Source organism: Danio rerio, chromosome 13, assembly GCF_052040795.2.
Source record: "Danio rerio strain M-AB ecotype USA chromosome 13, GRCz13ab, whole genome shotgun sequence".
In the NCBI taxonomy this organism is placed as follows: domain Eukaryota; kingdom Metazoa; phylum Chordata; class Actinopteri; order Cypriniformes; family Danionidae; genus Danio; species Danio rerio.
This window is the reverse complement of record NC_141033.1, coordinates 25,859,581-25,883,816: the sequence shown is the minus strand read 5'-3', so window position 1 is coordinate 25,883,816 and position 24,236 is coordinate 25,859,581.

Sequence of the window (24,236 nt, the reverse complement as noted above, 5' to 3'; positions counted from 1 at the left end):
CCTGTTTATGGTCGCATCTTGTGGTTTGTTTAGACATCTTAATTCTGTGTTGTATTCATATTTCAATCAAACTGCAACAGAATTAATCTAGAAGTGGACCAACATCCATCTTCTCAGCAGACTCAGTTCACTTGATTGATGTGCTCATTTCAATCAAACCAAACCTTCCAAACGTGAACACACCGTTAATTACTTCAAGAAGAGAACATCAGCGTTTCTTGACTCTCAGCTGCTTTGTGAAGTACATCAATGGCTTGCACTCATGTAGGAAGTAGGCCATTATAGTGGCGAGTGAGCTCTTTTCCCAACAAAGCCAGTGGGAGTTTGAAGTCTAGCTAATACTTCAGTCCTCTTTGTGTAAAACACGTTTTTTTTCCCTGTTTCCAAAAATGCAAATGAACTTGGGAGACAGGGGCATTGGGAACTTATTAACGCCCTGGATTTCTTCTCCCTCATGTCTCGGAGGACACAGATGAGTGGTCCGAACAGAAGAGGAGAGTGTCAGTAACCTGTACTGCTGTAAATGAGTCACTTATAAGTCTAATGGGAGACTCTGAGCCACTGCTTCACTCCTGCAAACTCCCTCCCGGCACCTCCAAGTAACACACTCAATTTTTCATGACATCCGGGACGACGAGTTCATCAGTTTTAAATGGGACATTTTCTCAGTGTTACCTTTTTAACCATGCTGCTTTTGGCACTCTCGATATGGGAATGTTTGAAGAAAGAAAAGGCTATCAGTGTACGTCGCCAATTTAAAAAAAAGAAGAATATGTGATTTGGTAATTATTGTTAACCTTTATTTATTTGACAAAAGTACAAAGAAAAGCTTTCCAATGTTTTGACTCACCAAACAAAAACAAATCAGCTTTTCCATTAGATCAACTCACTCCAAAATTTGGGAACAGAGTTACATCAACTTTATATATATATATATATATATATATATATATATATATATATATATATATATATATATATATATATATATATATATATATATATATATTTATTTATTTATTTATTTTTTTTTTAAGTTTACAATCAAGACATAAAGCAACACTAGCTGTTCAACAGTCTGTAGTTGTTGTCTGATTCTTCTATGATAGGTCATACATGTCCAATAAGAGACAGATCTGCACCAGTCAAACACATTCAGTCCATGTCTATGAAACATGCATGTGACTTTATCTAATAACCATAGACTTCCCATAAAAGAATTCATTTTGATGGCTGCACAGTATGCATGCTGGTCAGTGATACCTTTTCACATACTGTATACCAGTGACCCATGGCTTTTGCTCTGCTGCACCTTATATTATACCAGCTTTTGCTTCTGTCGATCATGAAAGCCTGGATGGTTCCTCTGGTCTTTGGGATTGAGAACTCTGACCCCAGCACACTGTCTTTTTGACTGTCTAAGATGAGCTCTGGCCCAGAGAACCAGAAGACTTCACTAAACAGAACTGATGTATAGCTTTCTCCAGTGATAAATCCAAGTAGATTTCTGTAACCTTTTCACTTTTATTTGGACTTTTTGGAACTGTGTTGCAGCCATCAGAAACAAAGTTTGTGAATACAGCATACAGCTTGTCTAAAATACATCTAAATCCCAATTTGTAGTCATGTGTCGATTTAAAATTGTAGTCCACGTCGTAACCTGTACACATAGCCAATGCTTTGTTATTCTCATGAATTCTGTCTGTCTTGCTCTGCAGTAACAATGCTTTTCTTACTTAGGCTTTTTATCTTGCTTCTAGTCCAAATTTCTAAAACTTCTTAAATCAAGAAGCATTTTCTTTACAAGCAAAACAGATAGTCTTGTTTAAGAAATAATATACCACAACTAAATAAATAAATAAATAAATAAATAAAACACGCAAAATAATTGTATGTCAAATGTAAAAACTGGATTATTTTGCTTAACCCGCTGGCAGATTATTTTGCTTGTTTAAAGGAAATAAATCACTTGATTTTGCCACACTATTTCTTTAAAAAATTCAATATTTTGCTTGTCTAGAAAATAAGAAAAATAGAAGAAAAGCTTTTTTTTTGCATTGTGTTTTGAATGTGTTTTTGTTGTTATGAGATTATACCAGACTTGTGTCCAATGCTACACCCTTACTAATACAAGCTGTTAGCGGGACACATTAATAAATAACAGTTGAAAAATGACCAAATTAATAATAATAATAATAATAATAATAAAAACAGGATGTACATGCAATGAAAAGTTCCAGTGAAATGACTTCACGATCCATGGTTTCTTCATGTACATCTTTATAAGTGTACTTCTGTAAAATCTGGAAAATACTGGTATTATCTTCTCTTTTGACAATCTAAGACATGCCATCTGAAATACACACATGGGTTTAAAATGACGTTCTATCTTCCATTTGTTTTTGTAAAAAAAAACACAAGTATGTTATAATGGATAAAACTAAAAATAGACAGTATGTGATACCTTTGCTGTGGTAAAAAGAAAAATCATGTGGTATCTTTAATATTTTTGGGTGGATTTTTTTATGCATAAACCCAAATAATATTTAGGAAAATAAAATCTGAGTGATTTGTCCTATGATGAAAAGGAATCCTTAACCCTTTAAAGCCCACAGTTGCAGAATTACTACATCACTTTTAATAATTCTAAAAAATTTTTTTTTTTTTCTTAAAACCACATTTACATGAGTAATGGGTCATTTTGTGTGTCCTCACGATACAATTGGATAGAAAAAGTGTTTATATGTCTGGTCATCCTTCCTTGAACTTACTCTACCTAAGTTTTGGCTAATGCTAACAAATATTTTCATTTTATAATCTGACAAAACAAGTCATATTTCGCTAGTGAATTGTTTTTAAATAGAGAAAACATTATACAGGTAACTTTTATTCTAAATCTTGGACCTTATTTTTGAAACCAATAAAAAGGTGTGACGCACCAAAAGCGGCCCATATTAAAATGAATTCGAAGTGAAGTTTATTCATAAACTAATTTCGAGAGGAGCACGTGATTATGATTGAACACGGCTGGTTCTGCATTAGCATGCTTGATCCACCAATCAGGCCATTCCTAACCACTATAAAGAGCCAGGGTTTTCTCACTACAGTCATCTTCGATTTGAAGAATACACTGCTGCTGCAACTTCTCCAGCTACATCAACAACTTCTCCAACAACTTATCCAACTACAACTTCTCAACCTTCTACTTCAAATTGCCTCACACAATGCAATCTCTGTGTCTTCAACCCAATTCTCCAACAAGATCACAGTAAAAACTCTATCACCATCCATGAACTTTGCCTAAACTCTCGATGCCTGCGATCCAAGCTGAACTCTCTTCTAGGGGTGCACCAGCGGTAACATACATGACACTTTTTAAGGGGAAGCCTCACAAACTACAACTAAGATTAAACATCCATCTTTAAAGGATGATTCTAGCGTGAATAGAATGACTCACCTCTCAATCAAGGTTCTAGACAATCCAATCCTTAAAACATCAGTCCACAACTTATGCATACATTGATAAACATCCATGGTAATCCTCCAAACTAGTCGCTGTGGTGCATTCAATAGAGTAGCGTCTCCAATCATAACACTAGTTCTGTGGCAAACAAAATGGCTGCCAGCCTTTTTCTGCAACTTTGATTGACACTCCTTCGAGCCAATAGCTGAAAGGAGAAGCGTCACCATCCAATAAACTCTCAAAAAATTTGAGATGGTCCCACCCTTAATTTTAAGTTCAGGGTTTGATGTTGGCAGATGATAAATAAATAAATACATAAATTAATAAATAAATAAATAATAAAGAAAATAAATAATTATAAAATGTATAAATCAAGGGAAAAAAAAAACTGCCACATCTGATAGCAGTTTAACTTCTAAAAAGTTTACTCTGCTACTGAAAAACATTCAATGCATTAGGCATAGAAGTCCAATCGTAATATGCCCCAGTGACTCATGTCCATACACTTATAAGCCATAAGCTTATAATGGCAAGTTGGTTAGATGTGAAAACGGCAAAGAAACAAACTTCCCGCTTTGACTTCCACGAATGAGAGGAGGACATTTCTGACATGTCTGATGTTTCATCAATTGACTCTGTGTTAGATACAAACCAAGGGGTTTAAACTCCACTATAATTCCACCTACCCTGTCTTCAAGAGGTACATCAGGACCACTAGACGAGCAGATTTCCCATTTAATCTGCCATCCTTAGGAGGGACAAATGCCTACCTCTACTATCTTTGCTCGTTGCGACAATGAGGCTTCGTACCATGCATTAACAAAGGCACTTCCACACTTAGTTGCCCATGCTCTTATTAAGACGCCCCGCATGGTTATCAGCTAAAATAATTCATTGTGTTTGCCATACATGTACCATGTTGTAATGTCATTTCTGATTCTCTCTTGTTTTTTCTTATTTCAGAGATCATGTCAGCTGGTTGCAGAAGCTGACCCTCATCCAACCTATTACACTCCACATCCATTTCTAAATACATTTACACTCTTTGCAAATGACACTTTTTCACTCACATAGCCCACACCCTCGATGCCATATTCACACTAGCCTTTTTAATTTAAGTCATCTGAACTAAGTATGACATTTCAATCCAACAATACACCTAACCATATCTGATCTATCTTCGCAGGATGAAGGGATGCAGGATGATATCCGTTCCCCCACACACCTGTTCTAAACAGGCCCGGATTGGCTAATCGGGAGGACCGGGAGAATTCCCGGTGGGCCGGTCCGTTTTTTTTGGCCGCGAGGGCCGGTGTCCCTAGCTCCAGAATCTGTTGCTCTCAGCAGTGACACTTTTTTAAATTTATTTACTTGACCACAGCCTTTTTATTCATTATTTTACCGCAACTTTTCTCTTTTGTTGTTGTTGTGGTCGAGTGGTTAGCACGTTAGGTTAAGACGCCGCGGACCCAGGTTCGATCCTTGCTAGAGTAACTTAGTGTTTTCATTTTTATTGATAAGACATATAATACTGTTAGGGTTGTAGAACATTTGAAGTTCTAAAGCAGCTGTTTTCTCAAAAAAAAAAAAAAAAAGACATGATAGTACCATTAGAAACTGATTTGGAAATATTTATTTACTTATTTTAATATAGTCAGTCGTAAACTGAGGTGGGCTGGTCTGAGGCTTGAAACTCCAGAGCTGAAAGGTGTCCCACTCCCGCCCTGATTCTAAACCTCTTAGCATTTTTACACCACAGAAGAGCAATACCACCTCGGGGGAAGCCCAGCCGATCCTCTCCAGCCAACTTCCACCATCATGCATTATTGGGTATGAAGTATGACTCTGTCATTTCCTTCCTATTTCCCTTCCTATTTAACATAGGAGCTCCTTCACTACCCTTCCCTGTTTTTCTAGCTTTAACTTTTTCTCTCCAAATTTAAACTATCCTATACTTCTATTCACTTTCATTCACCACAGCTCCGACCAATTCAGGGGTTGTCTTGAGTTTCAGTTGCTGCAACAGGAACGTTCTAAATGAGCTTGTATACACTTACAAATTTTCTAAATACCACTATCGTTGCACTCCTCGCACTAATACAGCAGTAAATGCTTCTGCGGGAGCACAAGTTGCCTCCATACTGGCCCATTACACCGCTGCAGCCGCAGAAATGCTCCGCAGAGTTGCACACCCAAAGCACCACTGCTACCGCAGTGACCCTCTAGCATATGCCTTATTCACCTTCATCTTTACATATCACTAAAGGCAGTATTTAACATCCCTGCGAGAGCACTCAAAACTTACTAATATCGACTGTTTAGGTGCTCCACTTAGTATTTCCGTGTGAGGCTCTAATACTGAGTACCACTGCACCTCTGCTACTGCAGAGACGCTTTGCCGAGCCTTATTCTCCCTCTGCACCACTGCTGCAACAGTTAAGCTTTGCCTGAGCTGCAACTGCAGAGACGGCTGTTTAGCCTTAATTCTCTGCACCACTGATTTTATTGCACTTCTGTAACTGCAGAGAAGCTCTGCTGAGATTATTTTTTCCCCTGCACCAATGCTGCAGCAGTGACGCCCTGCCTGAACAGTCTTTCAACAACAGATATAAACTCTGTCATTGGTCCTCTAACACCTTTAAATCCTCAATTTGCCTCAGCCAATATTTCCTCAGAGAAGCCCAGCTGATTCTCGGTTGCAGACTTCAACCTAGTTTCCAAGCAGCACGACTCTGTCTGTTCTTCCTACTTTCTGTCTTAGTTGCATAGGACTCATTTTACTAAACTTTCCTTTTTATTTTATTAAACTTCCCTTCTCTTCCTCTTCATAATTTTTCAATTTCACTTGCACTCATTCTCTGCAGCTCGGACTCCCACAGGGGTAGCCCCAAGCTCCCACTGCCACAGCAGTGAAGCTCTTTAAGAGCTCACATGTACACTTTTCAAAAATTTAACCATTATCACACTCCGCCGCAATAATACAGCCGTAAAGGCGTAGCGGGAACTCGTATTGCTTCCATACTGACTACAATTACACCTCTACAGCAGCTCCACTTAATTACATTGCATTGTAGCATCAATTTATTCTCCATCACCACACTTCCCGCAACAATACAGCCATAAAGGCTTAGCGGGAACTCGTATTGCTTACATACTGACCACCATCACACCTTTACAGCAGCTCCACTTAATTACATTGCATTGTAGTATCAATTTATTTTCCATCACCACACTCCCCGCTATAATACAGCTGTAAAGGCTTAGCGGGAACTTGTATTGCTTTCACACATATAATGCACCAGACTCTGAATACCTATGCACCCCTGCAGCCACAGAGTCGCTCTACTGTGCCTGATTCCTATCTGCTACACAGCTGTTAATCAGCTCTCCAAAGCGCACTTCCCTTTAGATACTGACTTTCACCGCACCTCTGCAGCCGCAGAGACGCTCAGCCGAGCATCACTCCCCTCTACATCACTGCCGCAGCAGTGACGCTTAGCGAGCGCATATACACTTCCACTTAGCAATCCACTACTGATACACTCTCCAGCACTGCCAAAGCAGTTAAACGTCTCTGCGGAGGCGTATTTACCTTCCAGATACTGACTTCCATTGCACCTCTGCAGCAGCAGAGACGCTCAGCCGAGCATCATTTACATTCCCTGCACCACTGCTGCAGCAGTGACGCTCTGCTGGAGCTCATGCACACTTCCATTACACTTATACCACTTCTGTCACTCCCAGCACTGCTAAAGCAGTTAATACGCTGCTGCATAAGCGTATTCTTCCCCTTAGTACTGACTACCACCGCACCTCTGCAGTCGCAGAGACGCTCAGCCGAGCATCACTCCCCTCCACATCACTGCCGCAGCAGTGACGCTCAGCGAATGCATATACACTTTCATTTAGCCACCCAATACGGATACACTCTCCAGCACTGCTAAAGCAGTTAAACGTCCCTGCGGAGGAGTATTTCCCTTACAAATACTGACTTCCATTGCACCTCTGCAGCAGCAGAGACGCTCAGCCGAGCATCATTTACATCCCCTGCACCACTGCTGCAGCAGTGACGCTCTGCTGGAGCTCATGCACACTTCCATTACACTTATACCACTTCTGTCACTCCCAGCACTGCTAAAGCAGTTAAAACGCTGCTGCAGAAGCGTATTCTTCCCCTTAGTACTGACTACCACCGCACCTTTGCAGTCGCAGAGACGCTCAGCCGAGCTTCATCCCCCCTGCACCACTGCTGCAGCAGTGTCGCTCCACCGGAGCTCACGCACACTACCATTTATCCATACCACTACTGACACACCCCCCATTGGACTGCCAAAGCGGTTAATCAGTTAACCGCTTCTCATCTGCAGCTACAGCTCCGCAGAACCTTACAGCTTCATTTTCCATCACTACTATACTAAACCTTTACGAAACTCACCACATATGTTTTAAACCTTTACACTTACCCCACTCACTCTCCCGCTGGTCCTTACAATTAACCGGCCCTGGGAGCACACATAGTCATACATAAGCACTTTCAGTTAATTTTTACACCCACACCAGTCTCTGTTGCTCCTCCAAGCTATTTCTGTATCACTTTTCAGCAGCCGGATATGGCATTAATCTCATGTGCCTTTTGGGCGGTTCTTCAAATACGCGGCTGCTGTCCCGAGCGGAGCATTTTGGGGAGTTGTCGAGATCTACCTGAGCTCGAGGCTCCCCTCTCTACCTCCAAACGGGAGGGAGCCCAGGGCTCAAGAACCTTCGAGCTCAGGGCTCTCTCCCGGGACAGCATGCCAAACTTGCTTATAATCAATCATCAGCTAAGTGTGAACTCTTGAAGTGAAGTTTATTCATAAACTAATTTCGAGAGGAGCACGTGATTATGATTGAACACGGCTGGTTCTGCATTAGCATGCTTGATCCACCAATCAGGCCATTCCTAACCACTATAAAGAGCCAGGGTTTTCTCACTACAGTCATCTTCGATTTGAAGAATCCCCCCTTCCACCCCTACCTTTTCACCTTTCCCTCCATAGGGCAGCACGGTGGCTCAGTGACTAGCACTGTCGCCTCACAGCAAGAACGTCACCGGTTCTAGTTCCTTAACAGGCCGGTGGTCGTTTCTGTGTGTAGTTTGCATGTTCTTCCCGTGCTTGCGTGGGTTTTCCCCGGGTTCTCCGGTTTCCTCCCACATTCCAAAAACATGTACAACAAGTTAATCGTTAAATTTAAATTTCAATACAGGTAATCTAATAATGCAGCATATCTTTTAATAGCCTTCAATCTTAATCTTTAGCTATTATAAAAAGGGGAGTTGTCGAGATCTACCTGAGCTCGAGGCTCCCCTCTCTACCTCCAAACGGGAGGGAGCCCAGGGCTCAAGAACCTTCGAGCTCAGGGCTCTCTCCCGGGACAGCATACCAAACTTGCTTATAATCAATCATCAGCTAAGTGTGAACTCTTGAAGTGAAGTTTATTCATAAACTATTTTGGCTGTTTTTGTCATCCATGAGTTTTCAAATGTACTTTTTCTTTTTTTATTTTTTCTTTTATTTTTTTTTAGAAAAAGAGGCTAGAAAATTGTGAAAAAGTTCAATATTAGTATTATTATTACTATTATATTTTATTATTATTTTTTTAACCAAATGGCCAAATTGTGACTGAGGACAGTTAAATGTGTTGACCAGTTTTTTATTTGCCTAAATTAGTTTTTAATTTTAAACTTTAACAGATTCACATTTTTTCTGATGAAGATATAATGAATTTGCATTTTTAAAATAAGTTTTTTTTCACATTTCTTTATTCTACATCTTTAGGAAATATTTTTGGTACATCAAAAAGTGTGGTTATGATGACCATCCAACAAGCTAATCTAACAAAAAATAGTGCTTAAAATGTCATTAAAATGCAGCATTTAAATCTCATAATTAAATAGAAAAAAGGACAAATAACTGCAAAAAGGTCCACATTTTAAGAAAAAAAAGAACCTCCCCTTACACCAAGCTAGCTACAGGCCTGACACTCATTCAGGGAAGCTGCAAAAGTGTACAACTGTGATCTTAAACAAACACAAAACGATTTTGCTCTGCTTATACAACTCTCAGCCCTGCACACAACCGTCATTGTAGCTAACAAGCTGACCAATTACAGATCTTGCTTTCTGTGTCATCTTGACATTGTTACAATTTTGGAGACCTGATGGTCTTGATGCAGAAGTAAATTGGTCCTAAGTGGGTCAGTGTAAATACAAAATAAATAAATAAATAAATAAATAACTACTGTAGTTCGTCAATTCAACAATTGATGATTTATTTCATTGTGTTTTACAAACTGTACCAAAAACTTCATAATTCTTGTTGTAAGTTTATAAGAATGAAAATAACTTGTGTGATTGTAAAGAATCACCGTTTTTTTTCCAAAAAAAAAAAAAGACCCAAAGTTTCCAAACAAGAAAATGGCATTTTCCGAAGGCCATTTGTCACCTGTCCTGCTCAGACCTTTAAGAAACGCTGGCACTGGACAAGAAGGAATTGGCCTGTCCAGAAGGGGTCATGGGCTTCTAGGCTAGTGGGATCTTTTTTTAGACTAGTTCGATTCACAGCTTTCATTGAGCGAGTGCTGCTACGACCTTGACCGGGTTCACGGTTGTCTTTCTATGCGTATGTCTGTAGTATTATTCCCAATTCAATTTATATTTCATAACTGTGAAGTCCTTTGCAATTACCTTTATTTCATGCATGCTCCGCTGTCAATATGCAAATGTATTTATCTGAATAAACTCAGTCAGCGTGTCATTACATGCATACATTATATTATCTTGCATGCTAAACAGAATGTCTTATTGCTGCGTATTAATAGAGAATATAAGGTTAATTAGAAGTGAAAGAGGTTATCTGATATGCAAACATAGGATCATATCACAAACCTAAGCAAAATGTATTTTAGATAATGTGGCATTTAGAAAATGAATGCAATGTTATGATGTGCACTGACAAATTTTTGTTCAATAGCTTGTTTGGAGCTGCTTGCATTAATTATTTGTTGAACGACCGCTCCTGACGACCAGCTGCATAAAAATGTGCTATTATTTTGCGCGGTGAATGATGATAGATATTAAACAGTTATTTTTCATCACAGATAATGTTCATGCGCAACATTTAATAGAGCCAATTATAGGCTCAGATATGCTAATGATGAAATAATTAGTTTCAAAATGACAAGGAGGAAGTCGTAAATTCACGGGACGAGTTGAACGGAATGATTCTGGTTTGTTTCTTAATGATAGTGCAGATTTCAGAAGCATAAAAGTGTCTCATTTCGTCCTTAGAGGTGCATTTCAAAGTTTCCCCAAAATGATTTATATCTTAAATTACTCCTGCAATAAAATAATCAGGGGATGTAATGAGATTTGCTCATTCAGAGACCGTCATAAAGTGTGTTCTGCTTAGCGAGTGGTATGAGCAGAGGTCAATAGGGCACTGTATATTCTTATGAAAGAACACAAACAGCCTGTATACCCACAATGCATCAGGCTTGCAGTGTGTCCTCTCTCCTCTCAGTCCTCCCACTCTCTTCTTTCTAAATTTATCTTGCGGGCTCACAGACAGACACTGGCAATTTAATGCAGACTAGCATCATTATCTCAGTTGTATATGGCACAAATGCCTTTAATAAGTTTGTGTGTGTCAGTATCACACTGTCCCCTTGTGAAAAAATGCTCTTTTGTTTGGTTTTATAAGTAAATAATGTACTTTAAATATGAGTAAATGATATGTAATATAATAATTCTAGGTTAGCATGGTGGCTTAGTGGTTAGCACTGTTACCTCACAGCAAGATGGTCACTGGCTTAAGTCATGGCTGGGCCAGTTGGTATTTCTGTGTAAAGTTTGGATGTTCTACCCATCTTCACTTGGGTTTTCCTCCAGGTGCTTCAGTTTCCCCTACATTCCAAAGAGAAGTGGTATAAGTGAATTGGGTAAAATCTTAATTGGTCTTAGTGAATGAATGTGTGTGAATGAGTGTGTGGGTTGCAGCTGAAAGAGCATCTGCCCCATAAAACATATGTCAGAGTAAATGGTGGGTCATTTAACTGTGGAAACCCCTAATAAATTAGGGTATAAGGTGAAAAATAGTGAGTGATAAAAATTCAAACATGCAAAGTATTCTAACGTAAAATAAATCCTTCACAAAGTTATTTGCAGTAGATCTTGATTTACAGACAAGCTCAAACCATTTAGACCAGAGGTGCCATAGGTTTTTCAAAATCCAAGCTTGATTGAGAGCTGTGGGTTAAAAGTAAACATAGCAAACTGTATTACATTAAAGTTGCCATGGGTAATTTCCTAATTTATTTAATAATTCTCATAAATAAAAAATAAATAAATAAAAATGCTTCAATCATGTTTACTAATGCATTCTAATGTATTTTGAAAATGTATATTATTTTAGCGATCTTATTACAATAAAAACTATTTTTAAATCCATTTTTAAAACAATGGGGTTCAATGGGAAATACACTAGTCAAGCTGAACCTGCCTTTGTCTTGATTTGCATGCTGATGTTTTCTGCTTTGTCTCCTATTCGTTAAATGACAATATGTAATTTTTTTAAAAATCTGATTTATTTACAACATTTAATTTAAATGTTTAATTTTAATTTGCTTTCTTTGTAGCTTCACAATAAAACAAAGATACGAAAGGTTACATTAAAATAGAAATGAGAATCTCTGTTAAATGCATTCCCCAACACTTCCCAAGGGATACAAAGGGCCAACTTTTGCCTGCGGGCCCTAGTTTGGGCATCTCTATTTTAGGCCATAGTTCAAGTAGTACTTAAAGGAATATTCCACCTAAAATAAAAAGAAAATTCTGTCATCATCATTTACAATATTTCAAAGAATTCTGGAAGTTGGCACCCATTGACTTCCATGGTATTTTCTTTCATACTTTAAAATGTGATGGGTCCCAGCAACCTGCAACCTGCATTCATACAAACCATAATGTTTGGGTAATAAGGGGGTAACAATAAGATATTCAACACGCAAAGAACCACGTAAGTATACTGAATTTACAATGTACTTTTCTTTAAGTATTGTATACAGTTGAAATCAGAATTATTAGCCCCCCTGAGTTATTAGACCGCTTGTTTTTTTCCCCAATTTGTGTTTAACAAAGAGAAGATTTTTTTCAGCACATTTCTAAACATAATAGTTTTAGTAACTTATTTCTAATAACTGATTTATTTTATCTTTGCCATGATGACAGTAAATAATATTTTACTAGATATTTTTCAAGACACTTCAATACAGCTTAAAGTGACATTTAAAGGCTTAACTAGGTTAATTAGGTTAACTAGGCAGGTTAGGGTAATTAGGCAAGTTATTGTGTAATGATAGTTTGTTCTGTGGAGTATCGAGAAAAAATATAGCTTAAAGGGGCTAATAATTTTGTCCCCAAAATGGTGTTTAAAAAATTAAAAACTGCTTTCATTCTAGCCAAAATAAAACAAATAAGACTTTTCCCAGAAGAAAAAATATTATCAGACATACAGTGAAATTTTTCTTGCTCTGTTAAACATCATTTGGAAAATATTTTAAAAGAAGAAAAAAATTCTAAGGGGGCTAATAATTCTGACTTCAACTGTACATATAAAAATGATGCAAGGGTGGTGACAACCGAGTGCAACCTACAAATGTACATGCACCTGGTACGTACATTAATAATAGTACCCTTATTCAGTGCTTGGGTTTTATATGGGGTGTTTAATTAATAAAAGGTTTATAACCTGTGAAATTATGAAACCTTATTGTATACTGTATGCATTTTAAATCTGCAATTCAATATAAAAATATATTTCCTTACACTATATACCTTATGAAAGATTACTCGTCGATCTTACCACTGCCAACAGTGTCTCAACTTCACTATCAACAAACATAATTTCATATATTTTACCTAACTGGTGTACACTTTTAAAACAGTGTTTTGTTATTTCAAACAGAATAAAAATATACATTTAAGACAATTAACCACATTTATTTCTCACAAGGGACATTCCATTTGAAAATTGAGTATTTCTGCGAGAGCCCAAATCCCAAATTGTGCTACTTTACCTGCAGGAACATAAAAACCAAATGAGCCACGCGGTGCTTCACCATTCATCAGGAGCATGTGCTTTACCTTGCTCTGTATTTTTCTCTCTTTCCTTCGTCTTCCTTCCTCCTGGGTTTTGGTTTACTTGTCATCTCAAAACCAGCCCTGCACAGACACTCTTCTCCCATGAGAGTCTTCTTAAAGCTATTTTTTCTTCAGTGGTGCAGACAAACAGGCATCTGCATGTTTTCTGCAGCCCTGGTCCAATCAAGCAAACAAACATTAGCTTACTTTTGTTCTTTCCTTTTTAAGATTCAGATTTTCATTGAGAGTTGACCTGAAGGTTTTATGTACAAAAAAATCTAATAACAGAAGTCTCTAATCATACATAAACATTTAGCAGCCTGCCAAGGTTGTAGTTATTCATCATTTACAAATTACTTCAAGGTGAAATTAGGATGAAATTGGACCAAGAATGTAATTTATACAAATGCATTCACTTCAAGGCCAGTTTAATTCAGATCTCAGTGGAGCATCACTTTTTTGAAGTTTAAACATGAAACAGCAACCCAAAAACGCTAATTGTGGTGGTGCTGAAGAAATGACCAGATGTATTACATCCAGGGTTGTGTGCCATGAACTGTGAAAGCCACTACTTCCAGTTTAAAGTAGCAAATAGTAATGTAATTCACATGGGAATGTTATTAAATGTCACTAAAGTTTATTCAAATCCATTTCAAGTGTATTTTTAAAGAATCAAGCCTGTCAAGATTCTATTAATGCTAATGTCATTTAGTTGGTTGGTTGGCACTTTGGGTTGGAACTGTAAGTTAGTTGGAAATTAATAATAGTTATTGGTTGGTATTGTGGTAAGTTGGTTATGTAGTTTAGTATTTTACTTTTTTATTAGTTTACCTTTTACTTCCTAATTGATACTGTAGCCCAGTGTTTCCCAACCCTGTTCCTGAAGGTGCTCCAACATTACACATTTTCAACCTCTTCCTAATCAAACACACCTGAATCAATTCAGCAGAACATTAGAAGAGACTCCAAAACTTGAAATGAATGGGTTGGATGTATGGGAGACATCCAAAATATGTACATTTGGTGTGCCTCTAGGAACAGGGCTGGGAAACCCTGCTGTAACCTACTGTTCGTTGGTATTTAGGTTTGCATGCCCTAGATTGGAAGGTAATATAAGTTGGTTGTAGGATGATACTGTAAGCAGGTTAACTGTTTGGTACTGTAGGTTAGTATTTGGTCCATTAGGTTGGTTATTGCTGAAGGTTTGCTAGTTGTTGGTTTGGTTTGCTAGTAGGTTGGAATACCATTAGATGGTACAGTACAATTTGGTATTAGTTACCCTGATCAAGCTTGCATTTCTACTATCAATAGGCATGGTGTATGCTAGAAAGTTACAATCAAAAATCTCCCTACACAGCCATCAGCACCTCCAGCCATCTTCCCCCCCTGCCCCTGCACTTCAGATCAGTGAGAATAATGTGCGTCAGATCTTCAGTAAACAGAAGAAAAGGAAAGCACCAGGCCCAGACGGTGTTTCACAAGCCTGTCTGAGAACCTGTGCTGACCAGCTGACATCCATTTTCTCACAGATCTTCAACAGATTACTGGAACAGCACAAAGTTCCATCCTGCTTTAAGTGCTCCACTCTCATCCCAATCCCAAAGAAGCCAAATATCACAGGGCTCAATGACTACAGACCTGTTGCCTTAACATCTGTGGCCATGAAGTCTTTCGAAAGACTGGTGCTAGTATATCTGAAAGACATCACTGGATCCCTGCTGGACCCCCTACAGTTTGCCTATAGAGCAAATCGGTCTGTGGATGATGCAGGCAACATGTGACTGCATTATACCCTACAACATCTGGACAAACCAGGGAACTATGCAAGGATTCTGTTTGTGGACTTCAGTTCTGCCTTTAACACCAAACTGACCCAGCTCTCTGTTCCTAGCTCTGTTTGTCAATGGATCAACAGCGTTTTGAAAAACCAATCAGCATTCTTCAGTGGGAACAGCTCCACACTTTGTATTATGTACCATACTATTATGCTAGTTATAGCTACTGTAGGCTGATTGTTTGGTTGGATATTGGTTGGTTCTCTATGTTGGTTTGTTTGGTATGTTGGTTCATACTGAGCTGTAGGCTAGTTGATTGCTGCATGCTCATAGTGTAGGTAGATATAACCAAGTTTGATTGGTTGGTAATGTAAGCTGGTTGATTGGTTTTGATTCAGATTTCTTTTCAGCTTCCTGTTATTCATGGCCAGCTCATTCACATTTTTACACAATAAACCAATTATGGTCCAAATGAATAAAAGAGCATGTGTAGCCTTCTCAATGCCAAATCATCCAGCCTGAAAAACAATGGTAACATATGAGTGAGAGAGTTCCATTTGTATTATGAAGAATAGCATAAAGCAGTTACTTCATTTGTAGAAAGGGAGAGATGGAGCAGAGGTCTGATATGAATCTTATCCAGCTAAAAACACACACACTTTTTTGCTGAGCTTACTTTATTTCATAGCTAAAGGTTAATTATCTCTGCCCTCGATTTGATGTGCTAAAGTACGCTCGCTCACGGAGATTTGTGTATGATTGTCTGCTGATCGACATCTCTGTATCATTCATTACACGAGCCAGTGCTGTTTTTAACCACTCTCATTTGACAGCACAATTGCCAATGTCTGTGGCTTGTTAAGCAAAATTTCAAGCACAGCAGGGAAGAAGCTGCAAAAATAGATCAAGCTGTCAGTAAATGCAAAAGAATATACTTTATGTCAATAGTTGCGAAGCAAAAAAGAGCAGGTCATGATGGGAGATTGAAAAGTATTTGAAGAATAAAGTAAAAACATTGAATTTTGTTTTGGTAAATTCAAAAGTGTTCCGGTTAACACTAAAAAGCAACTAGCCTTTAAAACTGAAGTCATAAAAAAGCAGTGATGTACTAAGCTCGATCTGAAAATAAGGTCTTTGTGTAGCATCAGCAACTTTGCTTGCCTGTAAGTGAGGCAGTGAAATCCTTCAGTGACCCAGAGTAAACAGAGCCTGCGAGCTGCTCTGAAGATGATCACCTCAAGCCCAGTGGACCAATAACATTTCTCATGCATTCTCCTCACCTTTAGACACTGCTCTGGGCTGTAGAGACAGACTGCTGTGATTTAACACAAAGGATAAAGAAATGAATAACTGCTGCAGCCAAAGAGCACAGCCATGATCCTCACTAGCAAAACAGATGTTTGTGCTGCTTTCAGATTAATGACTCCTACTGTATTGTACGTCCTACTGCAAGATCATCAGCTGTGGCCACAAGAAGAAATCCTCTTTCTCTCTCTCTCTCTCTCTCTCTCTCCCCCTTTCTCTCTGCTTTGGTTAAACAATTAAAATGATTTTCCTTCCTGTTTTTAAACATGAAAAAAATTGAAGGAAGAGCTGATACTGGTTAGAGAGACCAAATCATTGGATCAAAATGTAAAACCTCTGTGGAGACTATATATATATATATATATATATATATATATATATATATATATATATATATATATATATATATATATATATATATATATACTATATTTAGTATGGAGAATGAAGAGTCATATATTATGCAACAGCTGTTAATTCTTTTATGAATATTATCGGTTCAAATGTGTTCATTATGCCCTCTTGGGAAAAACAGGACTCCCCCTCCCCTTTTTATTGAGTATATACAACGTTGTTTCTAATTTCATTAAATGTATTATTATTATTTTTTTCTTTCTTTCTTCGTAAATTTTTTTTTTCAAAGTGTCTTAGTAACATCAAAGAGCATAGAATCACTAAGAAGCGACACTCTAGTGCGATTCGGGAAACAGCCACTAGAAGGCACGGCAACCATTTTGGAATGAAAATTCCAATAGAACAACACCATAATCATTCATTCATTCATTTTCTTTTCGGCTTAGTCCCTTTATTAACCTGGGGTCGCCACAGCACTACCTACTGCGCCACTGCGTCGCCACAGCAGCATATTATAAGTTTGTAAAATAAACTATAACAGTGCTGATGATTGTGATAGTAAGTGTTGTATTGTCGTCTTTGAGGTTGGATCTCAGCTTTAATGCCCTTTTCAAATAAAAAATAACAACAAAAAACAAAGCAGCTGCTTGCCATCACAACAGCAATAAGATCCAATGGACAGCCGATCCCTTCCACTCCAAAATGGTGGAATCCGGTGCTGTTGCTGGGAAAGTAGACCTTTCAAAAGTACTCAAGAGTAGTGAGTAGCGAGTATTACACTTTAAAAAGCTGATGTGTTTACATGTAATTTGTGGATGTGTGTAAACGTAACATTCTGTAGTGCATTTAGTTATTGCAGAGCAGGCACACAACATCATAAGATGTTAATGTTAGGTTAGATTTAGGTTGTGATGTCAGGTGACCAAAATTCATTGTCTCTCCAGCGTCGAGTTGATTAGGTTGTACTTTGGACATTGATGTTGGCCTGATCTTGGGTTCTGACGTCAACCAGATTTTCATGTTTAAAGGGCCATTTCGGTAACCATACAGTACACAGAACATCTGTCATTTTCTCATCATTCATTCATTAATTTTCTTGTCGGCTTAGTCCCCTTATTAATCCGGTGTCGCCACTGCGGAATGAACCAGCAACTTATCCAGCACATTTTTACGCAGCAGATGCCCTTCCAGCTGCAACTAATCTCTGGGAAACATCCACACATCCACACACACATTCACACACATACTCATACACTACGGACAATTTAGCCTAACAAATTCACCTGTACTGCATGTCTTTGAACTTTGGGGGAAACTGGAGCACCCGGAGGAAACCTATGTGAACGGGAGAACATGCAAACTCCACATAGAAACGCCAACAGAGCCAAGGATTGAACCAGCGACCCAGCAACCTTCTTGCAGTGAGGCAACAGCACTACCTACTGCGCCACTGCGTCGCCTCATTTTCTCATCAGTGACATGCATCTAAACAGCCTCTTGGTCAATGGGTGTAAAAATTTTGGACGTGTTCTTGGACACTTTAAATGTTACCAAACAGTTTGCTGCAATTATAAATCATCCATGTCTTGAGGTAGTTCATTATGATGCAAATTACCTTCTGTGCAATTTGATTGGACAGCAATCACAAGACTGAATCTTCTAATTCCCATAGATAGAACAAAATAAAGGTGTGACTGCAGGTTGAAGGAAAGTAGTGAAGCAAAAGTACCGATACTTCACTAAAAATGTACTCAAGGGAAAGTAAAAGTGCACATTTGAAAAACTACTTAGTAAATTACAATTCCTGAGAAAAACTACTCAATTACTTTAATTTGAGTATTTGTAATTAGTTTCTTTACACCACTGCTCGCAATGTACAATGGTGGACTTGAGATGCAGAGCAGAGTTGACCACAATGACTGGTTTGAGTATGGTTAAGAACAGTTCCAGAAAGCAGGTAAGACAAAAACAGAATCCAAAAAATAAAATAAACAAGTAAATAAAAAGGTGAGAATGTGGTAAAATCTGAAAACTTGGTAAAAATCAGGCGAAGGCTTTTCTTTTTCTGGATTGCTTTTTAAAACTGTTTTAAAACTGCTGGTCAATCAGTATTCGGTAAAACATTACTGGTTGGGTTTAGGGAAGGAGGAGGGTGGGTCAGTTAGTCAGTCACTTAGTTTGTCAGTTAGTCATTCAGTCGACAGCGGCCTCTGGTGGATTCACGCAAGAAAAGCACAAATAGAACTCGAGAGAGAAATTTAAGATCTGAAAAAGAGTACACAGCGACTTATGGTGGATTTGCAAATTCAAAAACTGCAACAAAAAAAGTACCTCTTAGGACATGAAAGTCATCACTATGACATTTGTATCAATGTGCCCTCCATCAAGCCATAATGCAGATGCCTCTTCTGAACTTTATTTTTTTACATCCTTGCTCTTAAAAAAAAAATTAAAAAAAATAAAAAATTACCCATAAACATTTTACCTTTCATTGATTCTAGATTTTAATTTTTTTTTGACATGACACCTTCATCAGGATTTGGTCTTGTGTCTAAACAGTGCTCAGATAACAAACAAACCAACTGTGTATACATCATTATTGCAGCAGTTAATGTCTTGGAACTTATTATCTAATTTTCATCAGAGAGTTGACATTAATACAGTATCATTTCTAGAACCGTTTCAAATGCAAAGTCGAAGCATCTTCACAAATAACACAGTTTACCCACAGTGCTGAACTGCTCTTTTTCTCTTCTGCCTGCTAAATTGAGCTAAATGCTAATTGATTGATAACAGTCCAAGGACCAAAAATGTCATTGTAGCTCTCAAACTGCATGAAACACTTACAGCGCTGAAGTCCTCTTGACAAAATTACCGAGGGCAGACCGGCATTGGTAGTAAAAGTGGGAGTGGACTTCTTGAGGCTGTATGTAAACTGTTCATTATTCCACTGTGGTTCGCTTCATTAACCTCTCAACCATATGACCTAGCAAGCACATTTGATTAACTTCACTCTATAACTCCTCATATAGCAGCAAGCCTCACCTGCAGCGCTGCTGTCAAAAGCCATTAAACCTGCAGAAGGAAACAACATCTGGAACAGAGACTTGAGTCAAAGTTAAAGGAAAGGTTTGGTTTGTTTACATTATTAGGGAGTGGACAACAGTCTGTACATGATGCTCTTCACAGTTTAGGCCCTTGTTCTGCAGATTAATCACAGAGTATAACCATCATCTGCACTGTCATAATAGTTCCAAGCATTTGTAAACCATTCATGTGCAAAATGTGTGATTTGTGTTTGGTCCCACAAATACAAGATACACAAACGCGCACACACACAGACACAGAAAGGAAGAGACATTTTAAGAAAATTATGTTTTTGCAGTTTAACTAGAGAGAAAAAAATTTCAAAATGCCAATGTGTACATGAAAAAAATTATCTGAAAATGGATATGTGTTCTGTATTACTTCTTATTAGGATTAATTGAAAATATCTGTCTTGATGAGTATCGTCATGAACACAGTCTGTTGCAGTATGTCCTAAATTAATTTAAACAGTAAGATTGAAAAGGCATGTTTATCAGTATATTGGGTCAGTGCATTCGGTCTCAAAGTGACCATTGCTCTATCTCTAACAACAAAAGACATACAATCCCTGTTCTTCACTGAGCAAAATTTGATGCAGTTAATAAAGATTAATCAATATTTAAATTACACAGTTAAGACTATGCAATGTATTTTGTTAATTTTACTAGATGTACAGTACCTTGAAACGGGTGGTCGACTACAATATTACATTGTAAACTTTAGTTGGTGTGTAATGTAGCTGTGTGAACATAAACAACATCTCTGAATGTGATACACTCAAAGTTCAATGCAAAGGGTGACATTGGCTTTTACAGAGTTAGCCTAGCAAAGCCCACATCGAATTAAGTTTGTGGACTACAAAAAAATACATCCATGTATGTGAGATCACAAACGCTTCAGGTCATGTGCATTCACCATGCGCATACACTCGCGCAGCAAAGGGGCAAGACAAGAGGTGCTGTAATGTTATAGTAGAGAAAGCTATTTCCACAGAACTTGTTTTGTTTCTGTGTTTGGGCTTCCAAAAGATGCGACACAAAGAGAGAAGTGCTTACAATTTAATTTTAATTATGCTCCAGATAATTGTAAAGAAGATATAGCTCTAGCATTCGACAAAGGACTGCTTCCAGACGGCTGCTTTTCCTGTGTTCTATATCTCAAATAACAAACTTGCTAAAGATATTTGAACGTTATGCAAAAGCACGTGCTTGTTATGGCGGGACGATTTTTTTCTGGTGACATGGAGCTGAGCCACGAATGATAGCACATATGTTAGCTGACCAATCAGAGCCTCTGGAGCGTGGGCTTTTCAGAGAAACTAGTAAATATGATAGTCGTTTTCATGTTAGCTGAGTAGCTGTGTATAATAAAAGTAAGATATATGAAAAAAACAATATGATTTTTTACAAATAAAGCATACGCACACAATGCTTTGCATCTTATAAACACAACCAAACCTTAAAAATACACTCTGGGCACCCGTTTAAAAGCATAAAAAAACTGCTAACTTAATTATTTTGTCTTCTTTTTATCTGTCTTTATTTGTGCTATTGCTATTTCATTTATTTGCTATTTAATTACTGAGCTTGGTTGTAATATTTTAAACATTTAGTTAAACGTTTATTTAGATAATAGATGCTTTTGCTGATCTGACTCATTTGATTCATTGCTCTTCTAATATTTAGATGCACAAAATACCTTATTATGCTGCTAAAGAGAAATTAGACAATTTTAAATAGTTTGTTATAATAATATTTATTTATGAAATATACTGATTGAAAATTATTTACGCAACCTCCATCAAGGCAGCGCAGTAGGTAGTGCTGTCGCCTCACAGAAAGAAGGTCGCTGATTCGAGCTTTGGTTGGGTCAGTTGTCGTTTCTGTGTGGAGTTTGCATGTTCTCCCAGCGTTCGCATGGGTTTCCTCCAGGTGCTCCGGTTTCCCCCACAGTCCAAAAACATGCGGTACAGGTGAATTGGGTAAGCTTAAATTGTCTGTAATGTATGAGTGTGAATGAGTGTGTATGGATGTTTCCCAGAGATGGGTTGCAGCTGGAAGAGCATCCGCTGCGTAAAACATGTGCTGGATAGGTTGTCGGTTCATTCCGCTGTGGTGACCCCGGATTAGTAAAGAGACTAAGCGGAATAGAAAATGAATGAATGGATGAACCTCCATCAAACCCCTCTTGCTTATTTACCAACTTTACATCACCTATTTCTCTATTTCATTTTAAGAACTGTAATTCAAAGAGTTTAAAACAGCAAACAAATAATACTCTACACTGGTAATCATGGTAAATTAAATCAAAATAGAAATGCATAAAACATGGGCTAGGATTTAAAAGCATTGCACCTAATGTTGTCACAAATATCCTAGTATACTTGGCTCACACATTGCCCTTTTTTGTTTAGTCTGTGGGTCCATTAAATTGAAAGCAAACGGAGAACGCAGTGTGAAGTAGGGCTAGATGTTAGGCTATATAGTGAATTAAACACAAGAATCTGCTGATTCAGGAGATACCAGACTGGTCATTTAACATCCATTAACCTGGTCGCAAATCAAATTATATCTCATAAATAAAATGGATTTTCTACCTCATTAACTATTTTTTGTCCACTAAATCCTTTTAGTTTTTGCTCCGCTGTGTTTCCAGACATCAAACTCTTATGAACCACTTTTTCTTTTTCACCTTGCTCAGTCTAAAGCACCATTTTGACATCATGAAAACCGAATGAAAATGCGCTAATTTGTTACAGCCTGTCACCAACACAAAGGGAAGCTCTTTTCACTTCATAACCGCTGGAGCTCCACAGCTCAAGAAAGGACACATGAAATTGATTCCATTTTCCCCGTTAGTGCCTCTTTTTCCCTACAGATTCACTTTTGGGCATGTAATTAATTTTAATTGGAATGTGACGTGACGTACACAGAAATAGCAGTGGATGCAGCATTGGCCTGTCTGTCCCTTATTCGTACCCGTGTGTGATGAACGTTCACTTTAATTATTCCCTTCGTGATGATGATCTGCCTTTAAAACGTTTTAACCCAGTTCTAATGCCAGAGCTGAAGCGTTCTCTTACAACGTCACCATCCAAAACACCAGCAAAATTGCTCCCCTTTTTTTGCGGTGAAGTGAAACTGTCACAAGTATTAAAACAGGTCTACATCAGAGTGTGACATATCAAAAGGAAGAAAATAGAGGGCGGAAAGGCTCTTTTTAATGGAGTGAATTGCGCAAGTGGAGTCCTCCGAGGATGCTGGGAAGACATAATGGCACTGACAATCAACTGGCTGAGTGCCTTGCTCGTTTTCCTTTCATCGACTGGGATTTGGGGGATGCCTGTGTCTGTGTCTGTTTGAACCCGACACAGAGCCGTGGAGTCAGCTCGACTTAAGTGGAGCTCAGATAAACACCAGGAGGCCGTGTGGAGACCCAGTTACCCATAATCCCGCCGACCGCCCTGTGACATTGATAGATTAAAAGAAAAAAAAGGGGGAAATCAGACCTCATATATGTTCGGGGCTCAGCTTTGAGCTTGTTGTGGCTGTAAATGAATACATCACAATGTAAGTCTTGGGGAAAAAAAATAAAAATTCTTGGCAGGATGGAAACCATCACAGCTCTGTTTGATAGAGGTGTGATTGCTTTCTACTCTCAGACCTTGCACCTTTAACAAAGTAAACAACGGGTTTAAAATCGTTCTTCCTTTCAGGGTACTTGTTTATTTCCGAGAAGGAATCTGATTGTGGTGTGCTTTACAAACATACCGTTTTTATTTTTTTCAAAAGATGTCACATACATGCACCGTGTCTCTAAAAATATCTCAAGCTGATTTTATGACATGTAACACATACATCATCCTCAGCTAATCATAAGATGTAATAGTCTATAATTATATTTCTGTAGAGTGGGGTGGTCAATCAGGTGGTCATTTTTTTTTCATGTTTCATTTTAAGAAAATTATTCTGTTCATCAAGGCAGCATTTATTAAATGTAATTTTTACAAAAAAATATGTATTATATTTTTTAATAACTCTTTTCTCATTGTAAGTAGTTTAAAATGAAATTATTC